The sequence below is a fragment of the Oryx dammah genome, unplaced genomic scaffold (assembly GCF_014754425.2).
Source record: "Oryx dammah isolate SB20612 unplaced genomic scaffold, SCBI_Odam_1.1 HiC_scaffold_25, whole genome shotgun sequence".
NCBI classification, from domain to species: Eukaryota; Metazoa; Chordata; class Mammalia; order Artiodactyla; family Bovidae; genus Oryx; species Oryx dammah.
Genome location: NW_024070209.1, coordinates 86,506,127 through 86,526,839, shown reverse-complemented (window position 1 = coordinate 86,526,839; position 20,713 = coordinate 86,506,127).

Below are 20,713 nucleotides of genomic sequence, written 5' to 3'. Positions count from 1 at the left end.
AGCCTCCTGCCAACCTGGTGACATATGTCAGCCACTGGCTCCTAACAACCTCTGTCCTCCCTGGACCCCCGCAGCCTGTGACTAGGGCCTCTGTCTTGGGGTAGGCAAGGGTCAAGGGCACCCTGCATGGCAAGTGGGTGAAATGTTTGGTCTCCACTAATCTTCCAATCTACTCCAAGAGGAAAATGATTATTTATGATCCCATTTTACAGCTGGAGAAACTGAAGCCTGCTGGGCGGTGCTGGGGCCTCAGGCTGGCTTTGTTGACTCTGGAGCCCAAGCACGTTCGCTACCCTGTGGGGCCGGGAAAGGCACCCCCCAAGCCCCGGTGCTGTGTGTGCTGCACCCCGCAGTGTTTGAACATTCCACCAGGTGGACTCGGTCAGGAGGAGCTGGTGCACCCACCATCTCTCCTGGGGCAAGCCTTCCCCACCTGTGAGGCCCGGAGGAGGGCAGGGGACAGGAGAAGCCAGGCTGGCTGGACGGAGATGGGAGAGATGGGCTCAGGGCCAGTGTCCCCGGCTCCAGGGGCAGTGTGCTCCCAGTGTAGTTCGTGGCCCTTGTTTATAGCCTGCCCAGTCCCATTTTCCAAATTGGAGATGACTGCGGCTGTTCTGACTTTTCTTCCCACGCAAGGCCCTGTCTCTGTCTCCTTGCATTTGCTAAGCCCTTTGGCCAAATGTCTGCTTGCCCAGAGGAACTGTCTCCAGGGCTTTCTTGGAGACAGCTCCCAAAGTGACACATCAAATTGTCGGGAGGAAAAACTTTCATTCTATAGATCTGGCTTCAGGGGAGGGGGCCCTGTGACTTTAACTGACAAGGGAACAGATGAACAAGAGAAAAGATTCACGTAAAAATGCGAGCACAAAAGAAGTGGCTTAATAACTGGAGACGGGGTTGTACTCCTAACAGCAGGGAGAGGGGAGGGACAGAAAGAAAAAACGAGTTTATTTAGGGAAGACCTACAGGCTTTAAGAGCTAAGACAGCTTGATGTCTTACCACTTTGTCTATACAAGTGGTCCTGTGTCTTCTCCTGGAGGGAATCCCCACCCTCCCAGGGAGGAGATTTATGGCAGCTCCCCTTCCAGAAGCATCTGTCTTTAGTCTGATGATGGAAACTCCGAAAAGTCTTCTCTCTGTACCTGTATATTTATCTATTTTATTCATCAGTAAGCAGTCAGCCTTTTACGCCCTGGCTACTGGATTCTTTTTATAATTTCTCAGGTTGGAGCCCCCTTTTTAGGTACAGTTATACACATGTGGGCTTTGCAGGTGGCACGGTGGTAAAGAATCCATCTGCCAACATAGGAGACAGGATTTCGATTCCCAGATCGGGAAGATCCATTGGAAAAGGAAATGGCAACCCACTCCAATATTCTTGCCTGGAGAATCCCATGGACAGAGGAGCCTGGAGGGCTAATAGTCCATGGGGTCACCAAGAGTCGGACACGACTGAGTGACTACTCACGGACATACATACACATGGGACAAGAGAGAAAGATGTATTGGATTAACTGCTGGTTCCAGAACTGCTGTTAGGAAAGGGACTGTCTTTGCTTCCAAGAATGCCCTCATATGCCCTGTTGAGGCTTAGATGTCCTTGGCACCAACTCAACAGAGAAGATGGAAAGATGCTCTGTATGAGACAAGGCTGCATTCTGTGGCAGAGACAGTAAAAGATGAGAAAGCAAGCGTGGTGGGGGCAGTGAGGGGGCCAGGGTGTGGTTGGGGGCACCAAGGCCCTCCCAGCAGAGGACATTCTGAGACTGGTAGGGCCTGCTGCTACTTGGAGGCTTGTCAGCATGAGAACAAAAGAGAAAGGCCCTGCTCAGTCGTGTCTGACTCTTTGCCACCCCACAGACTGTAGCCTGCCAGGTTCCTCGGTCCATGGGATTCTCCAGGCGAGAATGCTGGAGTGGGTTGCCATTCCCTTCTCCAGGGGATCTTCCAGACCCAGGGACTGAACCTGCGTCTTCTGCATTGCAGGTGGATCCTTGACCACTGAGCCACCAGGGAACAAATGCCCTTTCCAGAGTTCTCTTGAAGACCATGGGCTCCTGAAGGCTGTGTAAATAAACTGGAAGTTCAGGTTCTCTGAGCTGCATTTCACACCTGGATCCCTGAGGTGTGGAAGCAGGATCCTGGAGGCCCCAGGGGGTCTGAAGTCTTGAAGCGAATTTGACTTCAGGACCAAAGAGAGATGGGAGTCAGGTTTTCCCAGCTCCTGAGGGCCCTAGTGGCCTTGGCTGACACCCAGTTCACCGAGCTTGGGTCCTGCCCCCTCCCCACTGAGAGTAACCCAAAGTGAGTGAACCCAGGGGAGCAGCTTCAGTCCCGCCTTGCAGGCGGCCTGCCCAGAGCTCTCCCACTGGACAGGGGAACCCACCTACTCCTCATGCCACTAAGGCCCCTCAGGAGAGCGCCCTGCATGTCCCAGGCTCAAATGAATTCCATTCCTAGAGGGAATTTGTCCTGGAGGGACGGGGTGAGGATGCAATCAGGAAAGGTTAATTTTGAATTCATATTGGATCTGCTTCTGTGATTTTAACTCTCATCTTTTTTTCTTCTCTTTCTTTTAAAAATTAATTTATTTATTATAATTGGAAGCTAATTCCTTTTCAATATTGTGGTGGTTTTGCCATACACTGACATGACTCAGTCTTGGGTGTACATGTGTCCCCCCATCCCTAACCCCCTTCTGCCTCCCTCCCCATGCCATCCCTCTGGGTTGTCCCAGTGCACCAGCTTTGAGTGCCCCATCTCATGCATCGAACCTGGACTGGTGGTCTGTTTCACATATGGTAACATACATGTTTCAATGCTATTCTCTCAAATCATCCCATCCTTACCTTCTCCCACAGAGTCCAAAAGTCTGTTCTTTATATCTGTGTCTCTTTTGCTGTCTCACATATAGGGTCGTCATTACCATCTTTTTAGATTCCATACATATGCATTAATATACTGTATTGGTGTTTTGCTTTCTGACTTACTTCACTCATCCACCTCATTAGAACTGACTCAAATGCATTCTTCCTAATAGCTGAGTAATATTCCATTGTGTATATGCACCACAACTTTCTTATCCATTCGTCTGCCGATGGACATCTAGGTTGCTTCCATGTCCTAGCTATTGTAAACAGTGGTGCGATGAACATTGGGGTACATGTGTCTCTTTCAATTCTGGTTTCCTTGGTGTGTATGCCCAGCAGTGGGATTTCTGGGTTGTATGGGAGTTCTGTTTCCAGTTTTTTAAGGAATCTCCACACTGTTCTCCATAGTGGCTGTACTAGTTTGCATTCCCACCAACAGTGTAAGAGGGTTCCTTTTTCTCCACACCCTCTCCAGCATTCATTGTTTGTAGACTTTTTGATAGTGGCCATTCTGACTGGAGTGAGATGGTACCTAATTGTGGCTTTGATTTGCATTTCTCTGATAATGAGTGATGTTGAGCATCTTTTCATGTGTTTGTTAGCCATCTCTATGTCTTCTTCGGAGAAATGTCGGTTCAGTTCTTTGGCCTATTTTTTGATTGGGTCATTTATTTTTCTGGTATTGAGCTGCATGAGCTGCTTGTGTATTTTTGAGATTAATTCTTTGTCAGTTGTTTCATTTGCTATTATTTTCTCCCATTCTGAAGGCTGTCTTTTCACCTTATAGTTTCCTTCATTGTGCAAAAGCTTTTATGTTTAATTAGGTCCCATTTGTTTACTTTTGCTTTTATTTCCATTACTCTGGGAGGTGGGTCATGGAGGATCTTGCTGTGATTTATGTCAGAGAGTGTTCTGGCTATGTTTTCCTCTAGGAGTTTTATAGTTTCTGGTCTTCCATTTAGATCTTTAATCCATTTTGAGGTTATTTTTGTGTATGGTGTTAGAAAGTGTTCTAGTTTCATTCTTTTACAGGTGATTTTAACCCTCATCTTGCTGCTTTTGTTATTGTAGGCAGACATAATGGCCTGCCTCGGGAAGATAACCTGACCCCAGCAATAACCCTATATGCCCACCCTTTGAAGGACGGTAAGGAAGTGAAACTAACACATCCCCCTATCTGAGGCTTGCCATTCTAGGGGACACGTGCAAGGACCGAACAGTCTTTTTACTTTGTTTCCTCACTTGCCATCTCTGATCCATAAAAGAACCCTAACAAGATGGTTATTTTGAGGCGCTAGCCTGCCATCTTCTTGGTCAGCCGAATAAAGTCCCTTCCTTGTCTTAACACTTGTCTCAGATTTACTGGCCTGTCATGCAGTAAGCAGAGCAAATCTGGACTCGGTAACAAGGTCTGCCTCTCTCTGCAGGCCTCCCGCTCTTAGGAGGGCTCAAGAAACCCCAGACTCCCCCTCTAGGAGTTCTTGCGCCTGCTGGGACCCCTTGTCACCCCGCCCGTCTTCCAGAATGACCCATTTGCAGCTTTCCCAACTATCTGTCACCTTTCCTCCTTGGCTGGGACTGGGAATTTGTTGTTGAGGCTGAGTAGGTGGCTGAGACACAGAGCATGAATATATCATGTTCAGGGAGTTGGCTGGTAGATCGCGGTAACACAGGCTTCCCTCCTGAGAAGAGGTCCTATGGCCAGGCTGCTGAACAATCCCTTGACTGGCTCTGATCTCAGCTGGTGGGGGAACCAGGCAGCCCCCTCCCCAGCCTGTGGGTACTGGAATCAGAGTGCGGCTTTCAGTCCAAGCTACTGATGCTGGAAGAGGTAGCTGGATGGACTGTGTTTTAGTCTGGGTGGCTGATCAGCCCAGTTTCCCTTGGTGGCTGCAGTCAGTTTGGGCCTGTATAGGGGACAGACACAGGCCCCACTGCAAGGTGTGTTATTTAAGGCCTGGGCCTCCCTCTCCCCTCCCGGCTCCTTCCCTCCAACCTGCCTTCCTACTGGAAGGAATTGTGAAGCTCTCACAAGCCTCTGAGCAGCAGAGAGAGTGTGAGACTCAGGCTCCGCACCCTCCCAGACTCGGGCCCTTGAAACCCCAGGAGATGAACGCCTGATTAGAAATCAGATGCTATTCTAAAAAGCCAGTGCAAAGTGGGAGGCCTGGAGAGACAGCATCCATTAATGGGCCGGTGAACCAGGGGCTGTACCTTGGGGCCACAGGTTGCTCTGAGAAGCGGGCCAGGCCCAGGCCGGGTCAGGGGCGGGAGAGGTCACGCCCGGGCACTGTCTGCCCTGAGCAGACGTGTGCTAGCCTCCACTGGGCTCAGCACCCACACCGGGGATAGCGGGGAGGATGGGGCTTCCAGGCCATCAAGGCCCAACCCTTCCACAGCTCACATGCAGCTTGATCTGCCTTCCTCACAGAGAACCTCAATCCCCAGGGTGGTGGAAGGCATTGTTGTTCACTCGCTTGGCTGTGTCTGACTCTTTGTAACCCCATGGACTGCAGCACGCCAGGCTTCCCTGTCCTTGACCATCTCCCAGAGTTGGCTCAAACTCATGTCCATTGAGTCAGTGATGCCATCCAACCATCTCATGCTCTGGAAATACAGGAAAGAGTAAAACCCGACCCTCTCATGGAGCTTCATGGAAAACTAGGGAAGGTGCTCCAGAGGGAGAAGAGAAACTGGCTGCTGGGGGGCTGTGAATGGGGAAGCCGTGACCTGTGTGCTGGGTGGCCTCTGAGGTCTTGCTTCTAGTCTAGCTCCTAAACCTCTCTTGCCGGGTTAGGGCATTTCTGTAAATGCTGTTAAAGAGGAGCCTGTCCACGAAGGGGGCAGGGGCTGGGCAGGCTGCTGGGCATGGGCTGGCACCCCAGCTGTTCCGATGTGGCCTGTGATGCTGGAGCAGACTGAGCATAAGGGTAATGGGAGCCACAGAGGAGCGGTCCTGGGCCTCGTGTCAGGGCCAGTGCAGTGACGTCCTGGGTCCCTGAAGGAGTGTTCTCCTCACCTGGGCATCAGAGCAGGTCAGCCGGTCAGCTGGTCAGAGGCAGGAGTGGTCATGGACACTTCCCCAGGGCCACCATCACTCAACTAGTTTTTCTCATTAAAAAAAAAAAATTAAGTGTCACCTGTGGCTGGATGAAGCATAAACTGGAATCAAGATTGCCGGGAGAAATATCAATAACTTCAGATATGCAGATGACACCACCCTTATGGCAGAAAGTAAAGAAGAACTAAAGAGCCTCTTGATGAAAGAGGAGAGTGAAAAACTTGGCTTAAAGCTCAACATTCAGAAAACTAAGATCATGGCACTCAGTCCCATCACTTCATGGCAAATAGATGGGGAAACAGAGAGGGACTTTATTTTGGGTGGCTCCAAAATCTCTGCATATGGTGACTGCATCCATGGAATTGAAAAATGCTTGCTCCTTGGAAGGAAAGTTATGATGAACCTAGACAGCATGTTAAAAAGCAGAGACATTACTTTGTCAACAAAGGTCCGTCTAGTCAAGGCTATGGTTTTTCCAGTAGTCATGTATGGATGTGAGAGTTGGACTATAAAGAAAGCTGAGCGCTGAAGAATTGATGCTTTTGAACTATGGTGTTGGAGAAGACTCTTGAGAGTCCCTTGGACTGCAAGGAGATCCAACCAGTCTATCCCCAAGGAAATCAGTCCTGGGTGTTCTTTGGAAGGACTGATGATGAAGCTGAAACTCCAATACTTTGGCCACCTGATGTGAAGAGCTGACTCATTTGAAAAGACCCTGATGCTGGGAAAGATTGAGGGCAGGAGGAGAAGGGGACGACAGAGGATGAGATGGTTGGATGGCATCACTGACTCAATGGACATGAATTTGAGTAAACTCTGGGACTTGGTGATGGACAAGGAGGCCTGGTGTGCTGCAGTCCATGGGGTTGTGAAGAGTTGGACATGACTGAGTGACTGAACTGAACTGAACTCTCTTTCAGGCTCCAACTGGGCACAGACTCTTGGTGGTGAACGAAACAGACAGAAGCTCTGGCCCTGAGGATTTTGGATGAAAGGAAAGTGCAGTAGGCTGTGAGGGTGTCCCCAGCCTGGTGGGGCCTGGGAGGACTCAGGAGAAAGTCCTGCTGCAGGGTGTTCACTGTCTTGGAAGGAGACCTGGAAGAGGGCCGGGGGTGGCAGGAGGCGTGGGGGCCACACCCCTCCAGATGGGGCACCCCCGTCTGCCAAGGCCTAGAGAGGCAGCACAGCTCCTTTGAGGAATTAATAATGTAGTTTATTTATTCATTTAAAAAATATTTATTTATTTGGCTGCCCAGGTCTTAGTTGTCGGGTAAGCGGGATCTAGTTCCCCGACCAGGGATTGAATCCAGGACCCCTGCCTTGGGAGCGTGGAATCTTAGCCACTGGACTACCAGGGAAGTCCCTATTCATGTGTCTGAGCATGACTATATTGAGAGGGGCAAGGTGCATTAACAAGGCCTGCGTTCTAGAGTCAGGTGAACCTGGGTTAGACCCTGGTCGGACACTCGCTGGCTGTGTTGGCCTCAGACGAGTTTGCATACAGCCTCTTGGCTGAGAATGGGAGAGCTGATCTGTCCCCCACACTACTCTCAGGGATGAGAGGTGATGGAGCTGAGGCCGGCACCATGTTGGCCCCCGCGGGGGCCTCCCCTAGCATCTCCAGCCTCAGGGCAGCCAGGCCAGCCCCGGCAGGAGAGGAGGGCTTTCTCTCCACCTTCTGCTCGGCAGTGACTGATGGGGACACAGCGCAGCTTCGAGCTTGAGGAAGACACAGTGAGCATCCTTCTGATTTTAGTTCAATTCTGTGAGCAGGATGCTCCCAGGGCCGATAGATTTTTCCAGTAATGAAATTGTAAAAGGAATTGAGTTATGCCTCTCAAGCTTTAAAGGACAACTGGTGACTTTGCCCCAGGCCTCTGGCCAGCCCAGCAGATGCTCGTTCCCCGTGTTGTGGTCAAGACCCTCACTTCTTTCTTCTGAGCCCCTGGCATGGCCTCTAGAATGTCCTCCTGCTGTAGGGAGACCCTGGGGGTGTTTGCTTCATGAACACACCCGGGACTGGAGACATAGCTTGCCAGATGAAATGTGGAGCCCTTGGCTCAAACATGCTTAAGGGTTTCAAGATGGCAACAGCAGAGCATTAAAAAGCAGGTGCAGAGCCCTTCTGGCTGCCTGGGTTTAAAGCCAGCTCTGCCACTTACTAGAGTTATGTCCTGAGTCCGGTGATTTCAACTCTCTGTGCTCAGTTTCCTCATCTATGAAATGGGGAGAACAGTAGCAGTAGCCCCTCCTCCAGGGCCACGGGGAGAGCCACCTGGACTCTGGGGGTGTAGCTGAGTGTGGCTCCAATTCTTTTTCCCCTTCTCTCTCCTTCTCCTTTGATCCCCTTCCTTGTTTTTTTCTGGGGTCCCCTTCTCCCCACTGCATCCCCAACAGGCTCAACAGTGGCTGATGCTGAGCTGTTCTTGCTGCTGTAACTGGTCCTCGGGTCAGCCTATCACTTGGGTCCTTCTCTCAGTGCACTGGGCAGCCCTTCTTCATGGTCTCCTCTGAAGCCCACGCCCTCCCTTTCTCCTTTGGGCAGAGGCCATGCCTGGTGCAGACCCCTCCCTGGAGAGAGCAACCCCTCTCAGCACCGCTGCACTCAGGCTGTGGGGCACCTGGAGTTTCACCTGGAATCTCAGGTAGAGGAGAGCAAGGCCAGCAGGAGATGGAGATGCCTGACGTCTCCGTGGGAGGAGGGAGACGTACATACAGAGGAAAATATGCCCATAATCCAAATATAAACAGAAAACCCTGCTAGCATGGCATTGTGTGGCTTTCTGTTCCTTTATTGAGGCAGAAGTGCTTTTTCTCTTATTTAAAGGTCTTTACTGAAGAGGAGTGCATGGCTCCTCACTCCAGTATTCCTGCCTGGAGAATCCCATGGACAGAGGAGCCTGGCGAGCTACAGTCCATGGGGTCACAGCTGGAGACAACTGAAGCAACTTAGTATGCATACCACAGCACTGGAGTGTAACACACACTGGTACAGTAGGACAGCCATGGAGGCCACCCACCGCATTCAGATTTCCCCAGTTCTGTTTGTATTTGCGTGTGTGTTTATTTAGTTCTATGTACTTTTATCACCTGGGTATGTCAGTGGCTCCAACACCTCTGATGGTCCTAATGGCACAAGATTCCCTCCAGCCATTCTTTCATAGCCCCACCCAATCATCACCCCAACCTCTCTGACAACCATGGCTCTTCTCCATCTTTCCTTTTGTGTCATCACGGCTGGAGGTAAATGGACCGAAGTAGTGTGTAACCCTCTGGGATCAGCATTTTGCGCTTAGTGTGGCTTTCTGGAGCTCCACCAGGTGGCTGCGTGATCTGTGTTGGTGGCACAGATCTGCTGGGTGAGCTTACCATTCACCCTTCAAAGGGCATCTGGTTATTTCCAGTGTTCGCTTGTTGCAAATAAAGGTTGTCTGGACATCCAGCTGCCGATTTTTGTCTGAATATAAATTCACACAGGAGTGCAGTTACTGGGTGGGATGGCAGTCCCCTCCTGACTATTTTTAGAGGAGCACTGTTGATAACGTATTTTAATGCAAACTTTTCCGGTGACCTGGAAGACTTTCTTATGAGCTCTCTGGTGCGTGCATGCATGCTAGGTCGCTTCAGTCGTGTCCAACTTTGTGCAACCCTATTGACTGTAGCCCGCCAGGCTCCTCTGTCCATGGGATTCTCCAGGCAAGAATACTGGAGTGGGTTGCCATTGCCTTCTCCAGGGGGACTGCTCCTAATTCTTTGTGTTGGAGATTAGAGGCCCCCTCGGTCTAATCCAGGTCTGGAGATATCCCTTCAGGCAAGGGAGGTGCTTCACTCCACCAGCCTCCCCCGAAGAGGGTCCCCATTGCTGATCTTCCTTGGGCAGAGGACACAATGGATTAATTTTCTTTTTCTCCAGAGGCAGGACCTGGGAATTTACAGACTAACACATCCAACTCCAGACTCACCTAGTTCTCTTTATCTGGGAGACACAGCATGTGTCACCTCTTGTATGGATGGAGTCCTTCAAGAAAATGAACAGAGTCTGGTAAGAACTTTCTTCTGGGAGAAACTGACTTCATCTGTTGAAAACTTGCTCACTTGTCTCTAGCAGAAAATGTCTCAGTGGAGACATGAGACATGAGAATGTCTCAGCCTTAGAGAATTATGATTAAATCATTCTCTTAACCCTAGAGACAGGCTGAATAAGACCATTGCATTTTCAACTCCTGCGAGACATCTGTAACCAAATGGTTAATAAGAAAATTTCCAAGTCATTCATTATTTACCCTGGCTGCATAATGCATGAAACCCATGAGCCAGACCCATTTGTATTTTCAACACCAGCCTCAAATGTCAGCCCAGTACTTCACAGAGCGCACCACCGCCCACCCCCAACCCCTGCCAGGATGAATTTGGCCCTCTGGTTTGGCCCTTCCTCCCCTCAAGCTGGATTTTATGGGGAAGTGACCAACTGAGGTCTTGAAGCCTCTTGCATACTGCCCACTATGCTGTTAGCCTGCATGGTTCTCCTTCCTCTACTAAATCCTAATCTTAGAGGCTTAACCCGGAAGTCCTTCCTCCATGACTCCTCCTAGACAGGAAGTAGTGCTCCATCTACCGTCTTCCTGTAGCACTTAGGGGCTCTAATAGAACATGTGGGACTACCACCACCACTATGACAATAGCTATTATGATTTATTTAGTTTCTAATACCTGCCAGACCTAGACACATTACTGCATTGAATTCTCATAATAGCTGGTGAGGCAGATATTATATTTCTCCTCTTTAAGATGAGGAAGCAGGCTTGGAGAGGTGAACTCACTCACCCAAAGACATATAACTCGTAAGAGGCAGAGTCGCAATTGCCTGTGGGAACTGTCATTCCTTTTCTCCTCAATCATTCCCTGCAGAAGTCTCTTCATTTGTTCAGCCTTTTCAGAAAAGCAACTTCAGGTTTTGTTGATTTTGTTTCTTAGTTTTTGTTTTTATTTTATTTATTCCTTCTAGTTTCTTTGGATTTATTTTTCTGTTCCTTTTGTAGTTTCTGGGGATGGATCTGAGTTCATTACTTCTCAATCCTTCTGCCTTTCTGTATTTAAGGCTAAGGATTTCCCTCTGAGTGCTGCTGTAGTTGCATTATACCTGTTTTGAGCTGGAGGAGTGTATTATTCCATTCAAAATATTTTCTAATTTTCAGTGTGATCTCGAGTTAAGATTGTGCTCATGTTTGATGGACACCACACCTCGCTTTTCATGAGATCTTTTTTCAGCATCCAATCAATCATTTTCACATCAGTCCCTCCCTCTGGATTCATGGTTCAGGTTTTTTCCCAGTCCCACTGCAGGGGCGACTCCACCCTTACAGGCATGTGTTGGTGGGCTCAGGTTACCTGCCTCTGTGCTACCTGCAACTTCCCCACCCTGAGGCCATGATGACAACTGGGTGAGCAGGGTTATTGAATACCATGGAGTCTGTTTTAATCTACCACAAAAATAGCAGTTCATAAGTTTGGTGCTTTGACCATAATTGGTCATACAATTTGACCAAGGTCCACTTAATGTGAGAAGATCAAGCAGCTCATCACCTATGCATTCCTATTTTCCAGGGACAAAAGGAAGCGGTGATAACAAAGAACTGGAGGAACTGTATGAATTACCTGGTCTTTATGACAGAAGATTTGATTTCACATAACCACTCAGAAAAAAAAGTGGTAGAAAGTGAAGAGGAACTAAAGAGCCTCTTGATGAAAGTGAAAGATGAGAGTCAAAAAGCTGGCTTAAAACTCAGCATTCAAAAAACTAAGATCATGGTATCTGATCCCATCACTTCATGGCAAATAGAAGGGGAGAATGTGGAAGCAGTGACAGACTTTATTTTTTCAGGCTCCAAAATCACTTTGGACGGTGACTGCAGCCATGAAATTAAAAGACGTTTGCTCCTTGGAACAAAAACTATGGCAAATCTAAACAGCAATTTAATAAAGCAAGATGTCACTTTGCCAACAAAGATTCATATAGTCATTGCTATGGTTTTTCCAGTAGTCATGTGTGGATGTGAGAGCTGGACCATAAAGAAGGCTGAGCACCGAAGAATTGATGCTTTTGAACTGTGGTGTTGGAGAAGACTCTTGAGAGTCCCTTGGACTGCAAGGAGATCAAACCATTCCATTCTAAAGAAAATCAACCCTGAATATTCATTGAAAGGACTGATGCTGAACCTGAAGCCCAATACTTTGGCCACCTGATGCGAAAAGCCGATTTGTTGGAAAAGACCGTGATGCTGAGAAAGATTAAAGGCAGGAGGAGAAGAGGGCGGCAGAGGGTGAGATGGTTGGATGGCATCATTGACTCAATGGACATGAATTTGAGCAAACTCTGGGAGATGGTGAAGGACAGGGAATCCTGGTGCTGCAGTCAGTGGGGTTGCAAAAAAGTCAAACATGACTGAATGACTGAACAACAGCCAGTAAAACATAGGCTCTTTCAAAAGCGGGGGCGGTCTGTGTTTTGAGTACAATAGGCAGAAACAGGTGCAGTATCAGCCCCCTACCACCTTGTCATTCCATGTATAGGCCCAAGGATTTCAGGTCCTTACAGGCGCCCTGGGGCTGGAAGCGCTAACGTGGCCTCAGGCTGTGACCCCTGGAAGTTGGAGGAGTACAGGCAGGCATCCAGGCAGCATTGATTGTGGCAGATCCCTTGGGGCCAGGGTCTCCTGGCCCCCACCCTCCCTGGGTAAGCCACTTTCCTTGTTTCACAGGCAGAGAAGGACCTTGGTTCTCACTGGCTGCTTGACTCAGAGAAGCAGGATTCTTCCTATTGGTGCCGCTGCCTTTTCTGGCTCAGACAACATTTAGTATCATCAGGAATGCAAACCTTCTTGCAATCGGGTCTCACTGACCGGCACAGGCCTGGGGTTTTGCTATTTTAATCACAGGACTTGCAGTTTGTAAACAGCCTCCACTTTCCTCATCTCCCTAAGCTGGGCAATCACAATAAGCTTAAACTTATTTCCCTTCTGTTATTCCTCTTTGCCAACAATTCCATAACCAGCTTGCCCAGGCTGATCAGGACTGTCCTGGTTTTAGCCCTGAAAGTCCAGCATCATGGGAAACCCTCTGGCTGGGCCAACTGGGACAGCTGGTCACCCACCTGGGAGGCTCACACTTGGGAATATTCTGCTGCTCCTGTGACCTGAGACCAGCGTGGGTGAAAGGGACCCAGACAGAAGGGCTAAGTTGAAAGGAGGTTTGGGGGGGCTTCCCTGGTGGTACAGTGGATGAGAATCTCCCTGCCAATGCAGGGGACACGGGTTTGATCCCTGGTCTGGGAAGATCCCATATGCCACAGAGCACTTGAGCCCGTGTGCCACAACTTCTGAACCTTTGCTCTCAGTTCAGTTCAGTCGCTCAGTTGTGTCTGACTCTTTGCAACTCCATGGACTGCAGCACGCCAGGCCTCCCTGTCCATCATCAACTCCCGGAGCTTGCTCAAACTCATGTCCATTGAGCCGGTGAGAAGCAACAGCAGTGAGAAGCCCATGCACTACAGTGAAGAGTAGCCCTGCTCACCATGACTAGAGAAAGCTCTCATGCAGCAAGGAAGACCCAACACAGCCAAAAATATATGAACTGATTTTTTAAAAAAAGAAAGGAGGTTTCATCTTGCAGCATCAGCCTGGCAGGAGCTGAAACCTCCGTACAGCCCCTCCTGGCCTCCCATTTCTCTCCGTGACTCCATGCGGTGGGCTGGGGAAGGGCCGGAGGGGAGCCTGAGCTCTCCCAGGGGTCTCCCAGAAGACACCATCAGCCTTGTAAGCGCAACCATCCCTGCAACAAGGTTAACATGGGGGATACCACCTCCCAGGGCAGGGAGGGGCTTAGTGACAACCTCAGGCTCCCACTTCCTTTATAGATGCAAAAACTAAGCCAGGAAAGGAGGGAACGTTCCCAGGTAACATTAATGGAACTCAGTTTTGCTTCATAGCATTTGTGGGTGTCAGAACAGCACAGGTCTCCAGACAGGAGCCCAGGGTCAGCCCTGTCTCTGCCATGAGAAGCAGCCCTGGAGCAGCCAGTGTACCCACAAGGGGCTCACCAGAACCCAATGGACAAACTGCCAAGTCGTCAAGCTTAATGTTTGTAGCAAATTGGCCAGGACAGGGTGGATTTGGAAGGTTCCTGTGATGTTTTGTTTGATTAATTTTTATTTTTCTTTTGTGCTAGTATTTTAAGAAGTATTTTGGAGGAAAGACAGAGGAGAATCAGTATGCAGCTGCTGCATCTGGCTGCTGACTCCTGGATGGAGGCAGTGGGGGGCGGCAGGGAGGGGAGACAGAGAGAAGGCAGGAGACCAAGAGCAGAGAGCGAGGGCAGACGGAGAGGAGAGAGAGAGGAAGGGAGAGACAGAGAGAGGGAAAAACTGGGGAGGGGCAAAGAAGAAGCTGAGAAGGGACAGTTGATAGCAGTCATTTTACTAATCTACTCTTCTTATAAAGAAAACTAGATACGAAAATCTATTCATTAAAAAAATCTGGACTATATTGACTACATACTGTTAAAAGGATTTTTTTTTTTATTCATGGGGTAAATTTCAAACACATGCTCCAGTAGAGAGTATGGTGCGGTGAGCCCCATGCCCCACTTGCTCTTCGATGCGGCCGGGGCTTCTCTGATGGCTCAGACAGTTAAGCGTCTGCTTGTAGATGTGGGAGACCCGGTTTGATCCCTCAGTTGGGAAGATCCCCTGAAGAAGGAAACAGCAACCCACTCTAGTATTCTTGCCTGGAAAATCCCGTGGATGGAAGAGCCTGGTAGACTATGGTCCAAGGGGTTGCAAAGAGTCAGACACGACTGAGCGACTTCACTTTCACTTTGGGTGGTGACTGGTCCTGCCCCTTCCATCCTCTTCTCTCCCAAATCTGGGTCACCGTGAAGCCATTCCAGAGCTATCATTTTATCTGTGAATATGATTGACAATATTCTAGAATAGTCTGAATACATTAAAAAAATACCCTTGAATATTTTCTCAAGGATGAGAAATTCCTGCAAATGCAAGTTTCCAGGTACCAGAGTCTCCCTTTTTTTTTTTTTGCCTTTCAACCTCGTCTCTCTGTCCCTTTGTCTCCCCAGCCTCCCCTAACCTGCCTTCCTCCACCCTGACCCTCAGTCTCATCTTCTGGGGAGCAGGCAGCCCGGCTGACTCTCCCTCCATCCTGTCTTCAGTGAAGTTCCCTCAAGCTGAAGCAGTGGGCACTGGACATAGACAAGTCCAGCACAGCCTGACCGTTGTTATAAAGTCAAGAAGAGTTGGCCTAACCTGGGAAGAAATCTTCATAACCTTACATGTAAAAACCCCACAATTAAAAACACAACAAGCTGTTGAAAATAACAAACAAAAAGCAGACACAGCGAACGAGCTAGGGGTTATCAGTGGGAAGAGGGAAAGGGGTGCTATGGAGAGGTAGAGGATTAAGAACACAAACTATTAGGTATAAACTTCAAGGATATATTGTACCACATAGAGAATATAGCTGATATTTTATAATAGCTATAAATGGAGTATAACCTTTAAAAACGGTGCATCACTGTATTTTACACCTGTAACATATAACGTATAGCAACTATACTTCCACAAAAAACTAAATTTAAAAATCCTATTTTTATGAATCACTGTACAGGTGTAAGTGGTTAGAATGGATGACTGAATTGGTCTTTTGATGCATTGACCAGAATTGTGAGATGCAGGGCTCCTCCTGGGGCCGGCAGTGAACACCAGCCTTCAGTTTTATTCCTTGTGTCCTGGATGAGGCAGATGGGGTCAGGGGGCTTGGCTGTTTCGGCCACTACCCCTCTCTCACCTTGGTCCACTCCCACCTCCACAGGGGCTCGAGAAAACTCAGTGCTCCATGTTCTCAGGTCCAGCGAGGCTGTGTTCTGACACCAGGTCAGGCGGGTCCAGTGCCCACGACTCAGCCTCTGGCCCCCAGAATCCCCCAAGGAGAGCTTGGAAGAGGTTGATGCGGTGCTAGGTGGCAGGGTCACCCCTGGGGGGAATCTTTGCCCAGCTCAGTGGTGCCCCCCAACCTTGGATGGCCCATGCCCTGAAGGCTGCCAACCCAGGAGTGACCCAGAGGCTCAGAGAATCACCCGCCCCTGCTTCCCACTGCAGCCTCCTCCCTTCCAGGAAGGGTCCAGGAGAATGAGCAATTCTCAAGTTAATTATAATTATGGACAACTGCAGCTTGGTTGTCATAGAAACCCGTTGCTCCCGGCTCTGTCTGTGGGACCGCCGCTCCTTGACCTGACAGCCTCGGTGGGGACGACACCGTCCCCCTCCTTCCAGGGTCTCGACAAGCTTCACGGGGAGTTTGGAGGAAAGGGTAAAATGCAGCCCCAGAGTCTTCTCAATCTGAGTCATTCCAAAGCAGCAGGAAACAACAGAGGCTTTCTACACCTGGATCTGCGTCTGGGGAGATGAGGGCGCCCTGAGGCTGTGTCTGTGCATCCTGGGTCGCAGGGGTGGAGGGTCACCGAGACAGCCGGAAAGGCAGGGGCTCTGGCATGTGTGTATCTGTGCCACCCCGGGTGAGTCACTTCACCTCTCTGAGCCGGATTTCTCTCTATAAAATGGGATGGTATCACCTACCTCCTCAGTTTGTCCGGAAGAGTAAATGGGCTGATGCCCAGGCCACAACACAGGGGGCTGACAAATGTCAGCCCCCTTCTGTCTTCGTTGCTAGCCCAGCTCCGTGAGGACATTCGGGGATGGAGAAGGGTGAGGGGGCCCCCTGTTCCATGCCTCTGACCTTTTGGCTCATCACTTCCTGCTGGACCTGGTCTCAAAGTGGGATTCTTAGAGCCACTGGGAAGCTGGAGGGGTGCAGGGCCGGTTGGGCCAGAAAGGTCACTGTAGGAAGCGGTGGTGGCCGAGTACTGTGATGAGGGCTATGACTGCAGCGTTCACTTGGGGGGTGGCTGTGGACACTTTACTCAAACTCCCTGAGCATAAGTGCCTTTTGTATTAATAAAATGGGCCCAAGATTTTGCAGGGTTTCTGTAAAGTTTATATGAACTCATGCATACGCGAGGGGGCTGGCACTGGTCGTATAACTAATTAGCTTCCAGAAGCAGGACTGGTTGTCGGGGAAGCCAGGGGAAGGACCAGGGCAGGTGGGAGGCAGAGGCTGGCTTTTCTCTCCTCACTTGGGGGACTTGTGAAGTTCTGTTTTTTATTTTTTTGCCATGCTGCACAGCATGCGGGATCTTAGTTCCCTGACTGGGGATCCAACCTATAGCCCTTGCAGGGGAAGCACAGGGTCTCAACCACTGGAGCCCGTGAAGTACTGAGATCACAGGAAGCCTGTGGCTTTGAAGAAATATGGGGCCAGAGGGACAAAGGGCCTTGAGTCTTCTGGAACTGTATCTTGCTGTCTAGATCTGAGCTCCATACATTCTCCTTGCTCTGGTCTTTTGCGAATGCTGGGGCCTGAGGGATTCAGTGGATTCAGTGATAGCTGAAGGTGGGTGACAGAGGGAATGATGGCGATGGAGATGATGGTGATGATGACGGAGACAGTGATGCTGGAGATGGTGGTGATGATGATGGAGACAGTGATGCTGGAGATGGTGGTGATGATGATAGAGACAGTGATGCTGGAGATGGTGGTGATGGAGATGATGGTGATGATGACACACATCTCCAAGCACACTTCCTGTTCTCTGTAGTCCTATATCTCACCTGCTCTTGCCAGAGCAACACTGTGGCCACTCACTCATGACCACAAGGACCATTTCTAACTGTAGAGGGAAAGTAACTTCAACATTTCCTTACAAAGAACAAACTGCTGGGTTCTCTTGGTACACAAAGGTATTGTGAGAAGAGCAGTCTGCCTCACAGGACCCTGGCATTGCCCTCTGAGTTCCTTCCTAGCTATTCTTCAGGTCAAAGAAGACAGTAACATGGATTGATTTCCAGAAGTTCGGCCATTGCCCGTGCTTGTCAGCCCTGTGGGATAAGATCAACAGAGCGCTGAGACTCTCCAGGGGCAGAGTGGCCTTGTGAAAGGCTGAAACTTTGGCTCTGCCATTTACGAGCTGTGTGACCTCAGGCGTGTTCCTTAACCTCTCTGAACCTCCCCTGCTGCTGTGGAAGATTAATAAGATCATATCTGTAAGAGGTCATAGTGCCACAGCAATCCTTGTCAGTGTTTGGGGTTTGGTGCCGTGGCCTGTGACATGCTGGCGGCATTGGGTAGACAGTGAGCTAGACCCAGACACACTGAGCAGAGCAGGGCGGGGCGCTGTTGGCTGGGTGCCTGGGGAGAGGTGGGGTCTCTGCCCACAAAGGGAAGGCTGATTCTCGGCACTGTGAAAGGGGCCAGGAGAGAAGAAATGAGGCCTTCTTGGCTCCTGGGTTTCTGAGCACTGGGGAGACCCAGTTCACATACACTGTGCAGGGATCAGCCACAGCTGGGGCTTAGATGCGGCATCCAGGCCTGGTCCCACTGACCAGGCTTCCCTGGTGGGTCTGGAGGACAAACAGGAAGCCAGGACACTGGGAAGTAAACAGAGGCCATGGCTATCCCCAGGCCTGGGTGTGGGAGCTCCCGGACCTCCAGGGCCCGGCTACTGCTGGGGTGGAGGACTCCTGTTGCCCTCCGCCTCTGACTGCAGGTAGAAGGGGGGCCATGGTGCTGACAGCAGGCGGAGCAGGTGGGACACCCTTAGCGTGGAGGCCCAACAATGTCGAGGCAGGAGAATGGCAGAAATGACCTCTGCTGACCACTGGCCCCTGAGGACTCTGCCTCCACTTTCGGCTCTCCTGCCATCTGGAGTCAGGCCTGAAAACTGCATCCTCGGAGGATCTCATTAAGGCCAGAGTGGACACACCTGGAGGTGGGCTCCAAGAGAGAGGGTAGGGATGGGCGGGTGTCTGAGTGAACTTAAGCTCCCTGAGGCTGCAGCTCCCGGAAACTGCTCAGAAGCCAGGAGGCTGGGAGGCTGGGCTGAAGCTGTTCCACTGAGCTTCTCTGGTTTGTCCCATCCTGTGGCTGCCCCAGGCAGAGTGGGGGGCAGTGGGCTGATGGAGGCCTTGATGGAGGAGTCGGGGGGCCAGGGAGGAGAACCCCATCTTTGGAGCCACACGCACCTGAGCTGGAACCAACATGTCACTTGGTACATGTTCCCTTCTTCTGTGGTGGGGGTCATTGGAGGAAGGAGTCAGAGGCACAGAGTGGGTTCCATTCCTACTGCAGGAGAGTGGGGGCTAGGAATTCCAGGATGGGGGAAGGCGCCCCCTTTCTCAGGGGCTGGAGACCAGGCCCCAAGTCACTGCTCCTTCCCAGGACCCAGGGGCTGCTTTCCAGCCCACCCCAGCCCACCTGCCTGCCTGGGGGCCAAAGAGGCAGAAACCACAAGAGGGCCTTGGGGTCCCGGTCTCAAGTCCTGGACCAAGCCTGGCTCAGGGACTGATCTTTTGTCCTGCCCAGGCCCATGATACGGGGCCAGAGCAGGAGGACTCCTTGATGAAAATGGGAGAGCAGGACCCTAGAAGAAGCCAGTGCCACACTCCCTCTGGTTGGACCCCGGACCACCCTCAGGATAGCAGCTGCCTTGTGCGCGTGATACGAGTAACCCAGACGCCAGCTTGCGGAGGAGGGAGGCTGTCCACGTGGGAAGGGCAGCTGGTTTCTTGTCTCCGTTCTAATCATTCCCTGGAGATTCGCCTTCCTCGTGGCCTGGACAAATGCTGCCGCCTGTCACTGTGCCTCGGCAGCTCTTGAGCCTGTACACAGAGACAGCGCCTCTGATAAGCCTCACTGTGCAGCCAAGTGGGGCCAGATTCTGTAAGCAGGGCTTTCTAAAGGCTCAGGGATGACACGAGGGAGATAAAGGCCACGGTGACAAGGGTTTCGATGGCTCAAAGGCATAGCAGCTGCTCTTTAACAAAGGGTTTCTTCCAGCAGCAGTGCCCAAAGTATCCACAGATGCTCTGTGATGAAAGTGTTCTGTGGTCAAATGTGGCTGTGGAAGGCTGAGCTCAACAGAGCTTAATAGGCCTCCCTGTCTCCTTGCAGGACTTATCAGAACCTTTAGAAGGCTGGGAAATTTGTAACAGGCAGCAGTCATCAGTGCTTCTCAAACTTACGTGACTGCAGAACCCTCTCTCCCTACGGCAACTTGTGGTACTGCAAGTCTGGGGAACATGCTTTGGGAAACTCTACCCTTTGGGGTGGAGGTCTCCTTGTCTGGCTCCCAGGCTTGCCCACTTGTGGCCAAGGTTTTTAATCCTTCCAGTGTAGGGGCAACCTCAGGAAGTTCAAACTGAAGTCAGAGAGCTACCCAAAGAGTTGGGCACCCTCTTCTGGGCCCTGGGGGCTGGTCTCCCCAGTTCCACCCACTCAGTAGGGGAAGCCTGAGAGGTGGTAGAGCCTGTCTGGGGTCTGTCCTGGAGATGCTGCTTCTATCCTGGCAGGAAGTGCCTGGACGTGGTGCATTCATACCCTGGACCCAACTTTATAATTTCTGGTCCTTCCTCTTTGACTTGCATCCAATTTAAAGACCCCTCCTACTGACAACCTGCATGAGGGGGAACCACTTCTCGACTTCTGTTCCCGCCCAGCCCCCCGCCACCCCCCCACAATGCTACCCTCTCATGCAGATCTGCCCCAGCTTCCCCTCTCTGCTCTGACAGCCGCTAGACTTCTGAGGGCTCCAAAGGAAGACCAAGCAGAGGTGTCAGGTTTTGGACTTGCCAGGCCCCTTCCTTCTTCAGGCAGCCCT